Here is a 19082-nt window from a genome sequence, read left to right as displayed (position 1 = left end):
CTGGGTTTGGTCGCAGGTTTTCCTTTAGCTCTCTCTCCTACTCTGGTAATGGCTTGATGTTGCAGCAGAAGAGGTTCAGGTTGGCTGTTAGGAAACATTTCTTCTCTGAGATGGTGGTGATGCAGTGGCACAGCTGCTCAGGGAGGTGGTGAAGTCACCATCCCTGAGGTGCTCAGAACCGATGAGATGTGGCACTGAGGGATGTGGTCAGTGGGCATGGTGGGATGGGTTGGGGTTGGACTGGATGATCTTAGTGGTCTTTCCATCCATAATGACTCTGTGTTCCTATGGACACCACATTTAACCACCCGAGGGCTTTGCTTTCTCACCTGGAAACAGAAATATATGCGTGTGTGTATACGTGCAAATGTAGTGTACGTGTGTCTGTATATACATCATGTTTTGAGCATATTTTACAGAGTGCCGTGAGCCAAATAATGAACAACTCTGAAGTGTTTTGAAATCTTTTGTTGACAGCAGCTGAAGCAATGCGGAGCATTATTAGCCATTTCAGAGCTCCTTTTACAGTGTGTGCAAGCAACTGTTAAATAAACAGGGTGAAATACAGTAACACATTGTATTTTACATTTCTCTGGGAGAGAGAAAACTCAACTTTATTTACTCAATGCTCTTGCTTTGAATATAAAAAGACTAGTTACAAAAATGCTTTCTTATTACTGTAAAGCATGTTGGCTGAGATCTCAGCAGCAGTGGAAGGCAAATTTATCATGTAACAGCAGTAGGCATAGCTAATACATACATAAACTTCCTTAAGACCCAAAGTAAAGAGACTCTGTCCCTGCTAATGCTGTGAGAGGACAATACGAACTTGTAAAATTCTTCAACCTATGCAATGCCTATGTGCATGTATTGGTTTCCTATTGTATTGATTATATTGCAGAGATAAAATATAAATTCAGTGTGCTCAGCTATGACAGCTTTACTGCCTTATTATGCTGATCATTACAGAAAGCATAAATTGGGTCATAATTCTGTAGAGTCATCAGAAAACCATGTGCAACTTGAAGTTATTCATTCCAAATAGTGCTTATGAGATCTTCAGGAGAGGATCAATATCTACGTGTGTGTACATCAGTGCATGTGGAGGGTTCTGGTGCACACATTCACACACACATGCACACGCACAGATTCAGATGTGTGCTTACTGTGCAGGCAGCTTCCTGAATTCCTAGACACAATTCCTCCATTGGGGAAAGTGAGGAAACCCTAATGTGAGAAAATGGCTGCTGCCTTCACTTCCATACTCCCCACTTCCTAGACATAAAGAGACAGTTTTTACTTTGCTGTCCCTTCATTTGGCTACACACAGTCAGACTAGGCCCTATGCAACACAGAGCCCATCAAGAGCGAGTCATGGGTGTATGGGCACATCGCCCTATGGGAAGGTGGGACAGATCAGTAAAAGTCACCAAGGTTCAAGCATCTGCTATGAGGAAAAGGAAGTCTGTCTGTCCAGGCTGCAGCTGGTGGCAACCTTTGCTTCTCTGAAGCCTTTTTTCTTTCTTTTGGAATGTAAGTCAATCCTAAGACAGATCTCAGACCTGCTCGTGGGTTGGGAAGGTGGCTCGGAAGCCAAATGACCAAATTCTGCATCCAGCTTTTTGCAAGCACGTGCAGTTTTGGGCAGCATCGATGTCCCTCCATGTCATGTCCTGAATACATGTCAGCAGGGAGGAGCAGTATGGGGCTGTCCCCTGGGCTGGTGACACGGGCAGGGGGCCCTACTGCAGTGAGCAGGCTGGTAATGAGAAGAACATAAGCAAACAGAAAACATGTAGAATACACTGAACGAGATTTGAATACAATTCCTCTTCTCCTCTTCCCTTCTAAAATCCCGGTCAAAGGTGAGCAGATGGAAGCATGGATTATAATTGACATTTATGGTTGTAATTAGTTACTATTTTAGAATCACATGTAGTCAGATCCCATGCAAAAAGGGTCATTCTTCTGCCAGAAGGGTTTATGGAGAAATAGAATGGGCAAAGGTGGAAAAAAGTGACTATTGGATGAGCGCAGGTGTTGAGGCATCTGAAGATGTATGTCAGTGAGGTTTCTAAAGACAGCATCTCACTGCTCCCTCTAAGAGGTCAGGCTCTTTGTTACCGCTTTTCAAGGCAATGGTAGCAGGAGGCAGGGCTTGCAATGCCTGGGCCTACGTCCTTTTGGGGAGTCCATGAAACCTGTCTCCAGAGATGCTTCACTCACTCACAATCCAAGAGACATGCCCCAGTGCTTCTGGAGCCAGGAGCACAGCAAGTTGGCTTGTCTGTATCCATCAACATAGTGTTCTGCTTCCAGAGAAGAGCTGAACTTCATGAGACCCTCAAGGCTAACTCTGTTCTGGGAGCAAAGAGAGGGCTTGATGAATTGCCTCACTATGTCAGTGCTTTAACCTTGCCCCTCCAGCCACTGATGTTGTCTGGGAACCATCAGCAGGTCTGTGGTTTCCTGTAGTGCTGGGGGCTCAGGTACAGCCTTCCCCCTTCCTTGGCTCCCCCTACCCTTGTATGTGTGTGTGTCCACTTGCAGAGGAACATCGATAAGCAAACAAAGGACAGGACCATAATGCTGTTTACAGTGGCAGATAATCACAATAATAAATATTTAATCCCTTTGCTTTCTGTACTCTGTGAGAATTTGATAAAAATGTGACTCAGTGAGCTGAGCAAACAGTAGAGGACACGGGGCTAAAGCACTCTGAAGAGTGCCAAATTTTGTCTTCTGCACATCAGCATCTACCTCCAGAAATGTCTTTTGGGCATGCACCACTGCAGGTGCCCTGGAACCCATATAAAAGTCCATGCTGGAAGGGGAAAGGTATCCTGGGTAGAATCAAGGCAGAGCAGATACAGCCTCACCTTCAGGAGTAGCTCTGAAGTCTGCACTGGGCCCAGCTTTCCATACATGCTCAGGAAACATCAGCTTGTCTCCTCCATCAGGCAGGTTTTGGAGGAAGCACAGGTGTTCATGTGAAAATCTATCCCTGCTTTGAAGACACTGATCCCAGCTCTGGTCCCATCCAGTCCAGGACACTCCTTTGTGATTCCTGCTCTGAGATGCTACAAGTGAGCTTTACCCAGCCTATTCTCTTAGTCTAGAAGTCAACACAACAACACTTCACACATATTCCAGCCCTCGCTGCAGTCTCACTGACAGACATGAACACTGAAACCTCAAAACCAGCTCACAGCAGGGGCCTGCAAGAGCCAGAGGGGCAGGGGCTGTTGCTGGTGTCCATGGGGAGGCGTTGGACAACAGGCTGTTGGCACTCCGCATCCCTTCTGAAGTTTGATTACAATGAATAATTTGGTCTCTGTAAGACACAGGATGAATGTAATAGTCACCAGCTGTGAAAAGGATAAATCTGGTAAAATAAAAGCTATCGAAAGATCAGATAAAAGCTTCTCAAATTTAAAGAGAATATGTAGATTCTCTTTTCCATTGTATTTTATCAATTAACCTTCAGCAAGCACAAAGGTTTTCCTAGATCTGGTGCTCCTGCTGGTATCAGGAGAAAAAGATACAAATTGTACAGATTTTTTTTTTTTTAAGGAGAATACTTTTAATAACCAAAATGTTTCTGCACTTTGAATAATGAGACTGACTTTTCTCTTTCAAATGCTAAATTATTTCAAGCTGAGCTGTTGGAAACCATTAATAATTCAAGGAACTCTGCTTTGGGTAAGAACAACATCTGTTGGAAGGTGTTAAAGCACAGGAATAACCTGACTTTCAAAGTTATTTTACCGTTTTGCTATTCTCTTTGTGAGGAAAAAGGATGCACGGGTAAGTTATAGGAAGAAGCTGTTAATATGCAGTTTCCTAAACAAGGAGGGCTGAATGGCTGCGATGCCTCGGGTGCTGACTGCGGTCTGCTTTGCTGTCCTGTCCCACAACAGCGGATGTTTAGAGCTGTGACTTCCCACCTCCTCTGATCTAAAGACCCCTAAACGTTGCCAGGGCAAGAGCAGTCCCCACACAGCTATTTTAATCAGCTTACTGAACACAGGCTGACGTCAACCGGTTTCTTTATCAATTGTTCACGGGTCATCGGCAGACCGCAGTAATGAAGCTCCCCTGTTGTAGTCAATACAGAATGAGAGAGAAGAAAAACATGCACCACTGGAGGGCAACTCATCTCTCAAGCTTAGGATCCCGTGGACTGCTCTTTGGAAGTGCCAGACTCTCACTGATGTTAGGGAGAAATTATGTGACTGAAGGAGACTCAAAACCTGATTTTGGAGAGGTAAAGCCAAGCAACATTTTGTCCTCCTTTCTGAAATGAGTTAAGCACACCAAAGCACTTAAAAGATTAGCAGAATTTAGAGTACGGATCTCCATGCAGTGCAGAATTTCAAGGTCTCTGCATGTTTAGAGATGAGAATTTGAGTCAGCTTATTGATAAAGCTGCTTTTGAAATGTTTAGTCCAGATATAGGTCTCTCTGCAAAGTTCAGGTGTGGAATTATGCATGGTGCCTACGTCAAACCAGTACCTTCCTCATCCTCCTCCCACATCCTGCTGGCAACTCAGTTAATTTAAGAGCAGTCCTATTACCTATACTTCTGTATCATTTTTGCATGGCTTATAGAAGCATTTCAATCCAGGCATCTCAGTCTCCCATAAGAGTGCTGTGAGGCTGAATCTATCCTTAGTCCCTCATCAAATATTCCTTGCAACAATCAGGATATTCAACTGCATTGAACTTATAGCTGCTATTGATATCATGCAAACCAGGCAAATAACTACGAACAGAAGCAGAAATTCAAGTCCCTCCCATGTGTGTCAGCAAACCTGCAGAAAATGAACACTTAGATATTGAGCAAGCACAGTATAGCAACCATCAGACGTGCCAAGATGGTATTTTCCTGTTTTCATTTTTGTACAGTCCTCAGCTGTGATAAATATTGGTACCATTGCAAATAGATCTGATGTGTATTGAGAACAGGTCTAACGTGATTTATTATAATTTATTCGGATGCTGCTTGATCTGCTAATTAAGGGGGTTGCTCGCTCATTATAAACCACTGCTTGCCATACTTGGAAAGAGAAGAACTGGCTGCTCTGTCGTGGGGATAACTGGGCTTGCTTGCCATCTATTATGTGTCTGCCACCAATTCAAGAAGAAACCAAGTGAAAAGCATCAGAAAAAAAAATTCTTAGAAAGAAATAAAGGTTTAAAAAGCCTTAAAATTTGGAAATTCTGATGCATGAGAGGTTGAAAAATATGAGCTTAAAAGAAACAGCAGGTAGTAGACATTCCTCCACATAGCGAAGTGGAGGATGGTAAAGGTGGGGGTTTTTCTCCCAGCATGGGCCACACTGATGTGGTAAGATGGTACAAGACTGAGGTGTGCACCCTGCTTAGGATATAAGCACATCTGCAGCAGCTTTGGGCCATCATGGGATCAGGGAGAGAAATCCCCTGCAGTGACACTGAAGCAACACACTGGTATTCCCATATGGACTGGAGGACGTTCTCCCAAGGAGAGCCCAGCTTGGCATTCTATCTGAGCTCCACACCAGTGGGCAAAGGATGGGAGAATCCTCTGCTCCTTGGTCCTGCCCACCACGAAGATGGCTTAAAGTGCTCAATGATTAATTCTACCCACATGCTGCCACAGAACCCCAGTCTGGTGCATGGAACCACTCTGCAGGCTGAGCAGACAGAGAAAATCCCGAGACCCGAAGGCCGTGTCAGGAGTCCCATCACTGTAAATGTCAGAGCAGTGCAGAAGTCCCATCCATTTCATACAGGGGTAGGGGAAGAGAAATACCTGCTTTGGGATATAAGGAAGAAATTTTTCATTATGAGCATGATGAGGCCCTGGTGCTGGCTGCCCAGAGAAGTTGTGGATGCCCCACATAGAAACATTCAAAGCTGGATTGGGCAGTGCTTTGAGCAAACAGATCTAGTGGGAGGTGTCCCTGTCCATGGCAGAAGATGAAATGGATGAACTTTAAGGTCTCTTCCAACCCCAAATATTCTGTGATCTGAGTCGCTGAGCACAGAGCCCTCATGCTGAATGGGTCAGCAGGTTTTGGATCTTGATTGCCCATGCATCAACTTTTGGGAAATAACTTTCTATATCAGAATCTCAGAAGGACAAGATTTATTTTGACAAAACGTGTTTGATTAACAGAACACTTTAAAAGCAGATATTTCCTGTGTTCTCCATCCTATTTGCTGTGTCCAGTCTTTGTCTTCTCATTTTATACTCTACTACATTATGCTTGTTATAAACCCATAAGATTTGTGTTGAGTTTAAGAATCAGCTTGTTTACTGTGTGCTGCACCTCCTTACTTATTTGCCTTCTCCTTCTCTATCCTTTTGTAGGACTCTGCAACAACAACTAAGCCAAGAAAAAAGCTATCCAATAAAACCAGTACTGTCTAGAGGATGAATATTGATTTTCCTGACACAATTTGGAGCTTGTTAGCATTTTCTGTGCTGGTGTTATATCAGACTGCTATACCATTATATCAGAGCTGGCTTGGAGAATGGCATTTTAAGAGGTTCTCTCCCTAGAATATGTGGACAGTAGGGGTATTTCTGAAGTAAAAGTCCCAATGAAAATTCAGCAGTGATTGTTACTAATGATGGGCATTAGGTCATGCTGACAGGAGCAGCCTTACCTGTGGCTCTGCTGATGAGAGAAGTTTTCTGGGATCTGTCTTCTCTCAATGCTGGGATGATGCAGGGTGTCCTGGTCCAAAGCCCAGTCTTCACCAGCAACAGCAAGCCTAGTAGAAGTCTCCTTGGCTGGAGGCTACTTCCCCCTGCCTTTGTTAGAGCCACACTCTTCCACTGTGTGACACAGCCAAACTGGGCTCCTGGGTTGTCATCTACTGGGACAAGTGTCCACAGGTGCTGGGACAAAGAATATCTGGAACCGGCAACAAACAATTTTGACTTGTGGATGTGCTGCTATGTTTTCATCTTATCGTATTCAGTGGCTTAGGAAGAGGAGAATTACCTCCTTTTGTTACCTTGGCTGACAGATAGCAAGAAGATAAAAATTAATGCCATTAAAACATAACCAATTGGTGCTTAAATGCATCATGACAGATTTACTCAGTGCACAATCAAAACTATGCTCTTTTAACAGTGATAATAAAGCACTAAGAGGGACACTGAAGTGACAGAAGAGAAGCAGCTGTGTGCTGTGGGAACAGAGATGGATCCCGGTTGGTTTTCAGCCTGCATGGAAATGGCTGACACGCTCAATGCAATAGCAGCCATCTATTCCCTGGGCTAGTTCTTACAGCTACTCCAACTGTGGAGCAATTTAAAACCCATGCATTTTTATAAGCGTCCATTTTTTACATTAAATGAAAACAGCCCTTTGGCACTGGTTAAATTATAAATAGAAAAAACAGGGACGATGCATTACCAGAATACCAATAGAACAGCTGTAAGGCACCAGCAGCACTTAACATGGTAACACATCCCGGTGTGCGTTACAAGATTGACAGAACGATCACCAGCAAAGAAACACCCCCATAAGGGTGGTTGCATGAGAAAAGTTTCAGGCCAGCTGCCGTGGAGTGGGATGGCCTGGCAGGCTGTGCAGCACGGTGACATGGAACAGGGCTGTCACAGGGGAAGGTGGGGGCTGGCAGGAGGAAACGTGTCACTGTGCTGAGCTGAATGCATGGGCTGTGCTGCACAGAGAGCAGCCAATGGTTCATTGCTGCTGATGTCGGCTCAGCCTGGCTGCACTGATCAGATGTGGCTGTGATGCTTTTTTTTCATGTCTGCACGATATGATCAAAATAAATACATCAATGAGAAAAGTGCACGCTGCTATAATTTACGTATTTTGGCTATGAGGCAATTTGATCACCTGTTCTCTGCTTCCTAACCCAGCTCCCAGCAGTTTCCCCCAGTGCTCAGAACCCTCCACGACTCCACTGCTAAATGCTCAGCTCTCCTCTGTCATGCTTGCGTGGGCTTTAGCTTGCACTGCTGCGCACATATGGACGTATATGCATTCATCTATGCTATGCAACCTTGATTCACCCCTCGGATGCATGCGTCATGATGCAGCATATGCCTACACAGCCACCCAGAGAACTGACTGCAGCTCATTCAGCCATTCACACGTTGTCTCGGTGCAGAATCAGCTCGCCGTGGGCGCACTGCTGCGTCAGCTGGGGGTCCCGCATGGACCTCACAGCCCCATGCTGGGGTCAGAGCTGGAGGGCTTAGAGACCACAGTCCCCCCTTTGGGTGGCTAGTGAAGCATCCCTCTCTCTCATTTTTAAATATATGATATGTCAGAAATTGTATGCTTGCGAGGGATATATATGCTCGAAGTTGAACAGCCAATTCAGCTTTCAATTTTAAGTAGGAGGTGGGTAGATGTCTTTCATGAAGAGCCACGTAGTAAAGGTGGAATTTAATCCAATTTCAGCAGTCAAAAAACAAATAATGGAAGAAAAGATAGATACTTCAAAAAATGTAAGCACGTGACACTGAGAAAGCAAGAGAAGTATCTTTGAATAGGGTCTCTCTTGAGATTATTTCTGTGATTTCCATCAGTGGCAAGCAGCTGTGGAACAGATTATACCTCAAAACTTTTATGCATAGATAACAACGAATACGATCTTCAGCTTTGAGTTTTATTTTTTGATAACACCCAAGAAGTCGGACTCAGAACAGCTCAATAACTTTGCAGTGTATGTGGTTTACGAACTGACCCTGCAGCACCTGCCCACCTGCCCACCAGGGCGACCTTGCTGCCCTTCTTGGGGTCCCCAGACACATTGCTCCATTTGCTCGTGCTGACATAAGAGGTCAAGCTGTCCCATCTGTTGCTGGTGTTGGCATGTTGTTGGTGTTGGCATAGTGCTTTGGATTACCCTAAACAGAGATGCTGTAGCAGGAGCTCACTGGCTTTTCATGGCTCCTGCTCCTCTCCAGAGGCTGAGGTTTTATTTAGTTTACAGACTTGCCTCTTGGCCAATGAAGCTAGCTGGAACTTACATTCCGTCTCCATTTCTCCAATTGGGCTCCTATGCAGCTGGGAACAAACCCAGAGATATGGTCAGTGATGCTGCACTGCCTGAAGCCATTGCTGATTGCTGGTCACTGCCCTGTGCCTGGCACAGTGCTCAGCCCTTCTCCAGCGCTGCCTCAGCTGCTCATGGTCAACCCCTTGCATGTGTTTGTCTCTCCAGAGGTGGACTTGAAACAAACTCCACTACTTAGAGATGCAAGGCCTAAGAAGAGTTCTCTGATAGTTTTCTTCGCTCTCATAGTCAACGTTGTTCTTTCAAAATCTTCTCAGCAAGCAAATGCACAAGGCCTACACTTTCCTGGAGGGACACTCAGCAAAGCAGGACAGGTCCCACAACACCTTGGGATGCTGAAGCCTTCATATAAGCATTTGCCTAGATTGCCCTCATGTCTTCTTTTTCTGTCTGCTACCAACCACCGAGGAGCCTCCCTCACACAGCTTCTATTTGTCCATCGCAGCCTCTCTTCCTTGTCTTTTCCCATCTACTTTTCATCCTGTCCTTCCCTGCTGCCTACCTGTTCCACGGCTGTGTCTTGCTGTGGGTGTGCAGGTGCCAGCTCAGTAGAGTCTGACATAAACTACGATCCATAAAAATAACAGCATCATCTGAAATGCATGTTAATTACAATTATACGCTCTAATAGCAAGCACAAATATGTTTCTGTGGAAGTCCATGCCATGGCTGCAGTTACAGAGGTAGCCTAATTCACAGCTGTTAGAACTCTGCTGTAGACAAAGGTGGTTTCTCCTACGGTTCATTTGGTTCCCTGCATCTGGCTTCCCTGAGGAATTTTGGTAACCAGACAGAAAGACAGAGGACACTGCCCACCACTCAAAAGCACATTTCTCTGCAGAAGAGATGAAGAGTTCTGTTATTCAAGCTGGTTACAGCACAAACATCCCAGGATTTACTGTGAAGAACAGACAGCAGTGGGCAGTTGAGGACTTTGAATTAATGACATCTGTTTTCACCTAGATCATCTGTTCTGTCAAGGTCTGAGGGGCATTCAAGGGGACCTAGATCAGTCTTTCCAGTGGAAGTCTGGACAACTTCTTCCAGTTTCTCAGAAACTCATCTGTTTGGACAGATGAGAGATGTACTTGTTCAAGGAGAAGGACTCAAAAACCTCTCAAAAGCCACTTTAAGACACCAAGGGAAACAGGGGAAAAGATACAGATTTCTAGCTGACTTTTAGGATGTAAGCTTATTTTCAGTGTTTTTCAGCTCCAAGAAGAAATTCCACATGAAGCTCCCACACCCAGCTGGTGTGTTATTCATTTTTTTCTAAGGATGTGTTGCCTTCTCTCCTGGAGCTGCCTTTACCCACCAAGAAGATGCCCTGGGGGAGATGAAGCTGAAGGTGGGATGCTCAGGACACACTGTGGCATGCCAGTGAGTCAGATGTGTCTCACACTGCCCATGGATGCTAAGTATGCAATGAACATAGCCAGGAGATGCACTGAACACAGCTTTCAGTTTTTTGTCATAGAATCATAGAATCATAGAATGGTTTGGGTTGGAAGGGATCATTAAGGTCATCTAGGTCCAATCCCCTGCTATAGGCAGGGTCACTTCCCAGGCTGCTTAAAGCTCCATCCATCCTGGCCTTGAATGCTTCCAGGGAGGGGGCATTTAACTCAAGACAACCATTAATTCTTTTTAATGCCTTTAAATATTTTATAAAAATACATAATATTCGCCATGAAAGACATTCTTAGACAACGTAGTGCCATTTTCACTTTTAAGACCTATTATTAAATACAGGATATAGTGCTAAAACACATCTTTGTTGACATAGGTGAAGTACTGGAGACTTTTTCTGTGTTAACTGTGGAAAGATTTTGGCAAAATTCTTAGCTAGTTTTTTTCTTTTCTTTAGCTAGTAATTAAATCTTGTTAGAGCACTGTTATTAAATTACCGTGATAAATATTTAAATTCAATGAAACAATATATTTATGATAATAGTTGAAAGAGAAAACCATCTCCTTAAGCACCTATATCACCCCTCTCTAGATGCTTTTACTCATCTTTTTTAATTACAGGGAGAGGGTGAGATTCTTTCATTCTTTCCAGTTTGAGCATGTAATAATTCAGAGCTGAAAACGGCACATACGTTCAGATGCTCACTGGCAGTTTTTGAGAACTCACATGTGCGGGTTTCTCTGGGGGGAAATAACCTATAGGAAGCAGGGTTTCAGGCTAGCTTAATCTGAGTTAGGTTTGCAACAAGTAGAGAATGCACTGCTGGACCACAGTGCTTTGGCAGCGTTCTGATCAAAGGAACAGAGGCACTGGCCAGTGGAAGAATAAGAGAGGCTGAGGACACTGTAAAATCAAAATGGATCTCTCAAGGGTTATCTTCTACCCCTTGCAAGTCATTTAGTACGGACAGGTGTGGGCTGAGATCAATACTGGAGTTGTGCAGGCATGGAAGAGAACTGAGGAAGATGCCACAGGTACTGAGGTGTATCACTCTCTGGCAGCAAGCACTGAAATACCCACGGAATACTTGGCTGCCTTTAATGGTCCCTCTTGTTTCCCACAGAGACACAAATACAGGGATGTTCCTTCCACAAGAGGACCTGACAGCCCCAGCTCTGCTTTTCTTCTCCTGACTGTCTCCCTATAATGTGCTACACATTCTTTTTGCCACAGATCTATTAACGTGTTCCTGAAGAACTTCCTGGCCTTTTTTTTTCATGCTTCTGTCACAAATTTTATTTGAATCAAAAGGGGAACACACAGTCCTTTTTTCCTCACAGGAGGCTGAGGGATGGGAATTATCCTTCAAAGGCAGTAGAAACTTCCTGGAAAAAAAACCAACAACTGGCTAGTGAATCAACTTCAGGAGCACCTCAGAACTCAAACACAGCTCTTTGTGTTGGATCAGGTCAGATCTGAATGTATGGAGGCTGATCATTTTGCTGAATCCCCTTTGGGACAGAAATTAAATGGGTAAAAGAGATGCTGAAAAGTTATTCTGAAGCTGATGGTGAGCACTCTTCTAGGAAAATTTAGTAAAAATAGAAAATAAATAGAAAATAGAAATTAAAACTCCATGAGAGATCTTACAGAAAGGAAAGGTGACATTTGGTTACAAAACCTCTTGGCATGTTGATTTTCATGCACTCAATGCTCACAAGCACTGAGATGTATGTGTATGAGTGGTGGGACCAGGACAACTCATGTGACACAAGATGAAGAGCTCTGGTTCTCTGCATCCCTACTGCTGCCCTTAATTGCCAACAACAAATATGCACAAAATTCCTCTCACTCTGACAAGTTAGAGCCCTCCACGATCTTCTACAGCACAAACTGCAGTGCACATAAAGGAGAAACCCACAGATGTTTCCTGGCTGACCCATCTGTGCCCCAGGTTCTAAATCCAGATTTGGATTTTGGAAGGTGGGCACATACACTGGCATGGAGGCACAGGTCAGCTTGGCAGGTCCTGAGGGCTGAGTTCACGTGGGTATTTTTGCACTGAGAAGCTGAGTAGCCCAATGTTGAATCCTGGGCTGCTCAGCCCATTGCTTAGCACACCATGCTGTTCCCAGTCCTAGATCATACTCAGATGGAAAGGACTTATAAAATCAGAGTCATAGAACGGTTTGGGTTGGAAGGGCCTTTAAGATCACCTCGTTCCAACCCCCTGCTATAGGCAGGGACACCTCCCTGTAAACCAGGTTGCTCACAGCCCCATCCAGCCTGGCCTTGAATGCTGCAAAGGAAGGGGCATCCACAACCTCTCTGGACAGCCTGTTCCAGTGTCTCACCACTCTCAGAGTAAAGAATTTATTCCTAATTTCTAGTCTAAAACTATCCTCTTCCAGTTTAAAGCCATTTCCCCTCGTCCTGTTGCTACCTGCCCTTGGGGCAAACGTTTCCACAAGGCTGCTATATTAGTCTGGAGTAAGCAGTTATAGAGAAGGTTCAGGAAAAAAAATGAGCATCTCTCTCTGCCTGTCTCCCTCATTAAGCCCCAAACATGGCCACCAGACATCTTCACTTATATTCGATACTCTGTGTCAGGCATGAGCTGCTGGGCAGCTGCAGGCATCAAGAACAAACTCTTCACCAAGGTGTAGCCACTTAGGGAAAAGACAGACATTTCCAAGGAAGAAACCATCCCATCTCCCAAAAAGCAATGAAAGCATCAGCAAGGCTGTGCTGGAAGCCAAGGGTTTGCAAGGTCCCCGGTGGTGCTGGCACCAAACAACCCCTTAATGCTCTGTTCTTGCTTTCCCAAAGGTCCTGGAGGTGTTGGGATGCCCACACTCAGCACACAACGAACACCAGTCCAGTTAGGGTGTTCTGTGTTTTCCATAAGAAGGAGCCAGTGAAACGTTGCTGTCACTCCAAAGCCCAAATATTTACATGTTCTGAAGCACACGAGCAGTATCTGTAAGCCATTTAAATATTTACAGCACTTAGCATCCTCTACTGCAATCTGTATGGCCTCCCTGTGAGCTTTCCCAGACCTTACTGAAGAAAATTAATTAGTTTTCTGCATTTCACATCAATCCAATTACATTCACCTCATTCTTCACTTATGATAATTTTGCTGTGAGAAACTTTATTAAAATGATTGCCTTGTAGTATTTAAAATTTGGTTATTTACTGCCTTAAAATGTAGATGTTCACTTATGTCTCTATCACTGACACTGCACGTGAAGAATAGACTGCAATAAAAATGGGACATGTCATTTATATTGCGTTAAGACCTAACAGGAGTCTATGAAGACACTTCTCCATTAGGCAATACATGATGGCACATTGAGAGATAAGCAGTGCCCTAAAGCACTTACGGTCTACAATGGATAAGTGCTGCTTTGGTAATATCATTCTGCAGAGACATAATGGAGACAAGAGATTAATTATCCTTTTTCCTGTCCTGAGTACCCTAAAATCATGAATCAGTTCATTCTACCATACAAATTATGATGTATTTAAAAGCCACAGTATGCTTTTGGTGCTCCTTTAGCATAAATCTGTAGTTATTTTTTCATTTGTCAACTATCCTCCTAACTTTCATTTGCAGTTACATTTCATGCATTTTGTGCAATGATAGTGACTAAAAAAATTACAAAAATGAAAGCTGGGACATTCACTTGACTCTATAGGATGCGACTTCAAACGGAGTAATAAATATGAAAAGGCTCAGCAGCATAATAAATAACTTGCCTGTGATTATGAAAAGATCTAGGAGTTTAACCTGTATCTCCTATAACAATGCCTGTCCTGTGCCTCCTGATTCAATGCCCAAATCTTTCATCACGAAGAAAATATAGAAAAGTCTTTTTTTTTCCCCCTCATTCTTTTTATCCCCTAGCTATAAGCACAGCTGTATCATTATGGTATAGGAGAAGACAGGAAAATCTCTCCCACTGCTCAGAGCTGACTCCCTCTCCAAAAGAGGACTGTCCCTCACATAAACATAGTGGCACTATTTGTGATTCAACACAGGAGAATTTTAGTAGAGATGAAGGAACTGACAGCTGAATCTGTCCCTTCAGCTTGTGACCACGATGCCTCTTTGCTTTGAATTCAGTACAAAGCAGGACATTCTAATTTCCTTCTATTTTTTATTAAGGATTCTTAATGCCACATGGCATATGGTTTCATCAGAGAGGCTTTTCTGCCACTTTTTGGATAAACAAATAACTGTCACAAATGCTCTTCTGGAAACTGGTGTTTGGAGAAGGCATAAAAAAAGAATTTCTTGCTTACACAGCTTCCTTCACAGCACTGTAATTACTTCCCCGTTGCTGTTAATGACTCTAAATGACACGTTTTGCTGCAGCTCATTAGTATGGAACAGCAGCACTGTCCATAGGGAGGTCACTGCTACGCAGCCTCCTCCCATCACAGTCTTGATTACAGATAAGTACAAAACGCCTTCATCAAAAGCCATGAAAAGAAGCACACCCAGAGCTATTAATACAGCACACTCTGGCCACTCCTCCCTAATGAGGATTGCTTTGACCACTGTTGATTTAGGAGTGGACCATTGCAGTGAGAAGCATCCAGTGAACCTTCCAGAGTGGGAGCCCTTACCCAGAGGCAGTATCTGCTCATTAAAGTTGCTGCATCCTCCTCTTTCCCTTACATCTAGCAAATTAAAATAAAGTTTCTCCATGCCTGTTAATGCTTTTCAGTTCTTAAAGATCTGACACGTTTGAAGATAAAAGTTCTATTGAGATGAAAGACCCATTACATGACAAGTAGTAGCTACAGAAGACAAAAGCAAGAAGTGAGGTTTTGGAGGTTCCTGCTAACAGCCTAAAGAGAGGGTGTGCAGTGACTGCAGAACACTGATTTGCCTTATTCTTAATAATTTCCCTGCACCCGAAGTCTCCATCTCAGGTCAAGACTTCTCTGTGCAGGCTGCTGTGCAAACAAACCAGGGCATGCCTGGGCAGCCTGCAGGGGTGGGAGAAGGTGTGGCTACAGCCGGACTGGTGGATACAGCCTGCCCATAAAAGCCAGTGTGATAGTCGCTCCAGCCCTGGGGGTCGAGCTCTTGGCAGACGAAGGGGAAGGGCTGCGTTAAAGGTTTTATTTCAGTATGTCTCTGTGCAGTGATCGTTACTCTGTCATCCACACTGAAGGCAAGAAATGGGTTTTCATTATGTTTCCCTTCTCTGTCACTAACATGACTAATGTTATAAATAATTTCCATGCAAAAAGCTTCTTGCTAAATATTAAAAGTCTGAACTGTTCTAGCCTGGAAATAAATTTATTTTGGCTATAAAATGTTGCTGTGATACTTCATGGAACTCCTGGTTTCCCTTCCCAGCCACCCTCTGTACTGGTGCCAGATACCATGGGATGCCTGGAGGAAAGGCTCACTTTCAGAGTGGGAAACTGAATGCTCTGAAAGCCCTCAGTGCACCATCCACCCTTCCCCAGTGCTGGCAGTTTGGCTGCCCGTGCTCAGTGCCAGCTCTGATACGGCACAGCTTTAAGCTGGGATCAGCCTGCTGGGGAGCAGGTAAGTGGGTGCCACTCTGTCTCATAGAATCATAGACTCATTAAGGTTCAAAAATACCACTAAGATCATCTAGTCCAACCATCAAGCCAACCCCACCATATCTACCAGGACCTCAAGTGCCACATCTCCACAGTTCTGGAACACCTCCAGGGACAGTGACTCCACCTCCTCCCTGGGCAGCCTGTTCCAATGCATTACCACTCTTTCTGAGAAGAAATTTTTCATCATGAGATGTACAAGAGCCTTCGTAAGCTGGAAGCTTGGCACTGAGACCTGAATCACTTTCTTCTCTAATCAATGTAAGAATATTTCCCATTTAAGGTATCCAATATCACTTTCAGAACAAATTGCCTCAATCTGCGATCAAGCCCAAATTAAACCAGAGATGGCAAAATTATCTATCATTCTAAATGGGCAACAAGGCAGAGAGAAAAGCTGCCCATGGTCCAACCAATGCCAAACACTGCTGACGTGACAAGCAGCAAAGGTGCCAAGCTCTGGGATGATGAACATTTCATTACTCTGTCCCCTTTCTAACCTACTTATGCTCCTCTTGGCCATGCCCACCTTTGCAGAGGCTGCTTGGACTCATACCTAGCATCCACTGCCTGCCCTGAGCCATCGGTATTGGTGTGGCATTTTCGGTAGTGGTCAAAATGCTGAGAGTAGCATTGATCCCAACAGGGTCTGAGCCCCACTGGAGAACAGTTCAGCACAACCTGTCCTTCACCACGTCCCCATACAGAGCCCTCATCTTGGTGTGTGCTTCATCACCAGTCACGTGTGCAGGCAGTGAAGGATCCTCAGCTGTGCTGTGGTAACCACCAAGTGATGGACAGAGAGATGTCAAGAGCCTGTGAGGAATGACAAGGCATCCTTCACCACTTCTGGTTTGGTAGCCAAAATACAAGCACACAGGCCAACTGACTGCCTCAGGCCACCTGGGATCATCAAAAGCACCACACTGGAAATCCACACTAGACAGTTCCCAAGGACAGCCCCCTGGGAGCCAGTGAGTCACTCTTGCCAACTTTCACAGGATGGGTCTGCCTACATCAAAGGCTTCCAGCCCACCTTTGCTTCAGCCCTCAGGATAGGCCCCTGGCAGCACCTGGCAGCACCTAGCATCCTTCCCCAGGCTGCTGCACTTCTTATGCCCACTCTGCTCTCTGCTGAGTCTCCTGCCCACGGAGTCCCACTGCTGCCAACGCTGCGTGCACTGAAATTCTGGTATCGTCGTATGTAGTCTACTGTTGCACACCAGAACTGTCAGAAGATGATGTAAGCGGACCCTTTAGGACAGAATTCTGGTTGATCCAACCTTTGTTCCAGGGAGAAAGACACCAAAAATGTTGCTTCTTTCCTTTGCACCTCTGTAGGGCATCCCTTGACAGTGTATATTACACAGACAGTGGAGATGTAAAACAGTTTACATTGCCATGGTCGTTGAACCACCCCGTGCTAATAGACATTCATTACCAGTACAGAATGATCTGATGGACCTGGAGATAAATGTATTTCCCCAGCTTACCGTGCTGGGAGGGATGTGTGTGAAATTGCATGCTCCAAGGAATGAAACAAGAGATCAGGATCAAGAAAGGAGCCTGCAGGGAGTGTCTCTGAATGGATTGGCTCTGTAGTGGGAGGACAATTAAGTGTCAATGCCCCAGAGGCCTCTGTGTTCCATCATCACATTCCTGCCTTTCGAGGGAGAAACAAGCTTGTAGATAAACGGATATTTCTTTGAAAGGCTCAAAAATTGCTTGGAAACTTAAATCCTACGGGCTGAGCACTTGGAGGTCAATGAGTGTATAGAAAACTTCTCATTCTTCTTTCCCTTTTGACAGCCAAAGCACCCAGAGACAAACTCAGCTGAAGAGCAGAGCCTCCCCCTCTCTGCACAGCTAAAGGTTTGTCCAGGGCCACGAGGGGGTGATGGAGGCCACTGCAGATGGATTCTTGGGTCTGGACATCCCAAGTTCTAAATACTTGGAAATTTCTAGAAATTTCTTGCTTAAATGGTGCACAAACATGCTACTGGGGACACTCCGAGTCCTCTGCAAAAAACGAAAATTTTAATCACTGTTCCCTCCGTGGATCTGCATTGGTGATGCCAGGCTTGGGTGCATCACTCCTTTCCCTGCCTCAGTTGTCCTTGTCTGTGCCACAGGATGGTTGCATGGCTGAGAACATGTCTTGAGGGTGATCACATGCAGCTAAGACGCAAGAGCCCCAGTATGGCTGTAGTTTGCTGGGTGAGGAACCAGAATGGCTCTTGTAGGAGCCTCGTGGTTTCACATCAGGATGCTCACCGCTGAAGATGCAGCGAAGTCTCCAGTGAGCATAATATGAAGGCTGGTAAAATTAAAGTATATACTGTGCAAAATTATTTTTAGCCCCTGAGCAGCTGTGTCCTTTCCTTTTGTACTTGTGTTAAATATAATTGCTAATTACCCTGGAAATACCAACTTTGAGCCATGCTCTGCTGTGCTGTGAAACCTACATTTGCAGAGAAGGTCTCTGGGCTGAGAGACCCTCTAGAAATATTTAGCTCAAGAATGTTTTTTTCAGCCATTTAAGACTCCATGAATTGTTAATAAACATTCAAGTACAATAATAAGGAATGCATATACACCATCACAGAAAGGAACTCCTAGGCACTAGTGGTTGCCAAGAAATAGTTCAGGGTCTGCTTATTTTGTGGGCAAATAAACGATTTCAGATAGGAGCCGAAAAGGGCAATTTCAAAGCAAATAACAGAAATATACAGCACATCGTGTAACTAACTCTGGCATCAAAATTAGATCCATAAATAAGAGACAAAAAGGAAGAGCTCAGTGAGGCAGATGGATGAAATCAGGAAAAAATCTCTACAAATTAGATTTTCTTGTGCATATTGAAAGTATTAAAATTTCTGATGAGCTCTCCTCCTCCACAGATTGGCAGCATGCTCCTGTTATCCCATTAAAGTGTCTAAATAGGTTTTCAATAGATATTCTGTCAATTTAGAAAATATCATGTCTGTCTTTTGTGCTGACTGAA

Source organism: Meleagris gallopavo, chromosome 22 (assembly GCF_905368555.1).
Source record: "Meleagris gallopavo chromosome 22, MGAL_WU_HG_1.1, whole genome shotgun sequence".
Taxonomy (NCBI): Eukaryota; Metazoa; Chordata; class Aves; order Galliformes; family Phasianidae; genus Meleagris; species Meleagris gallopavo.
The sequence above is the reverse complement of the archived record's forward strand: the minus strand, read 5'-3'. Positions refer to the sequence as shown.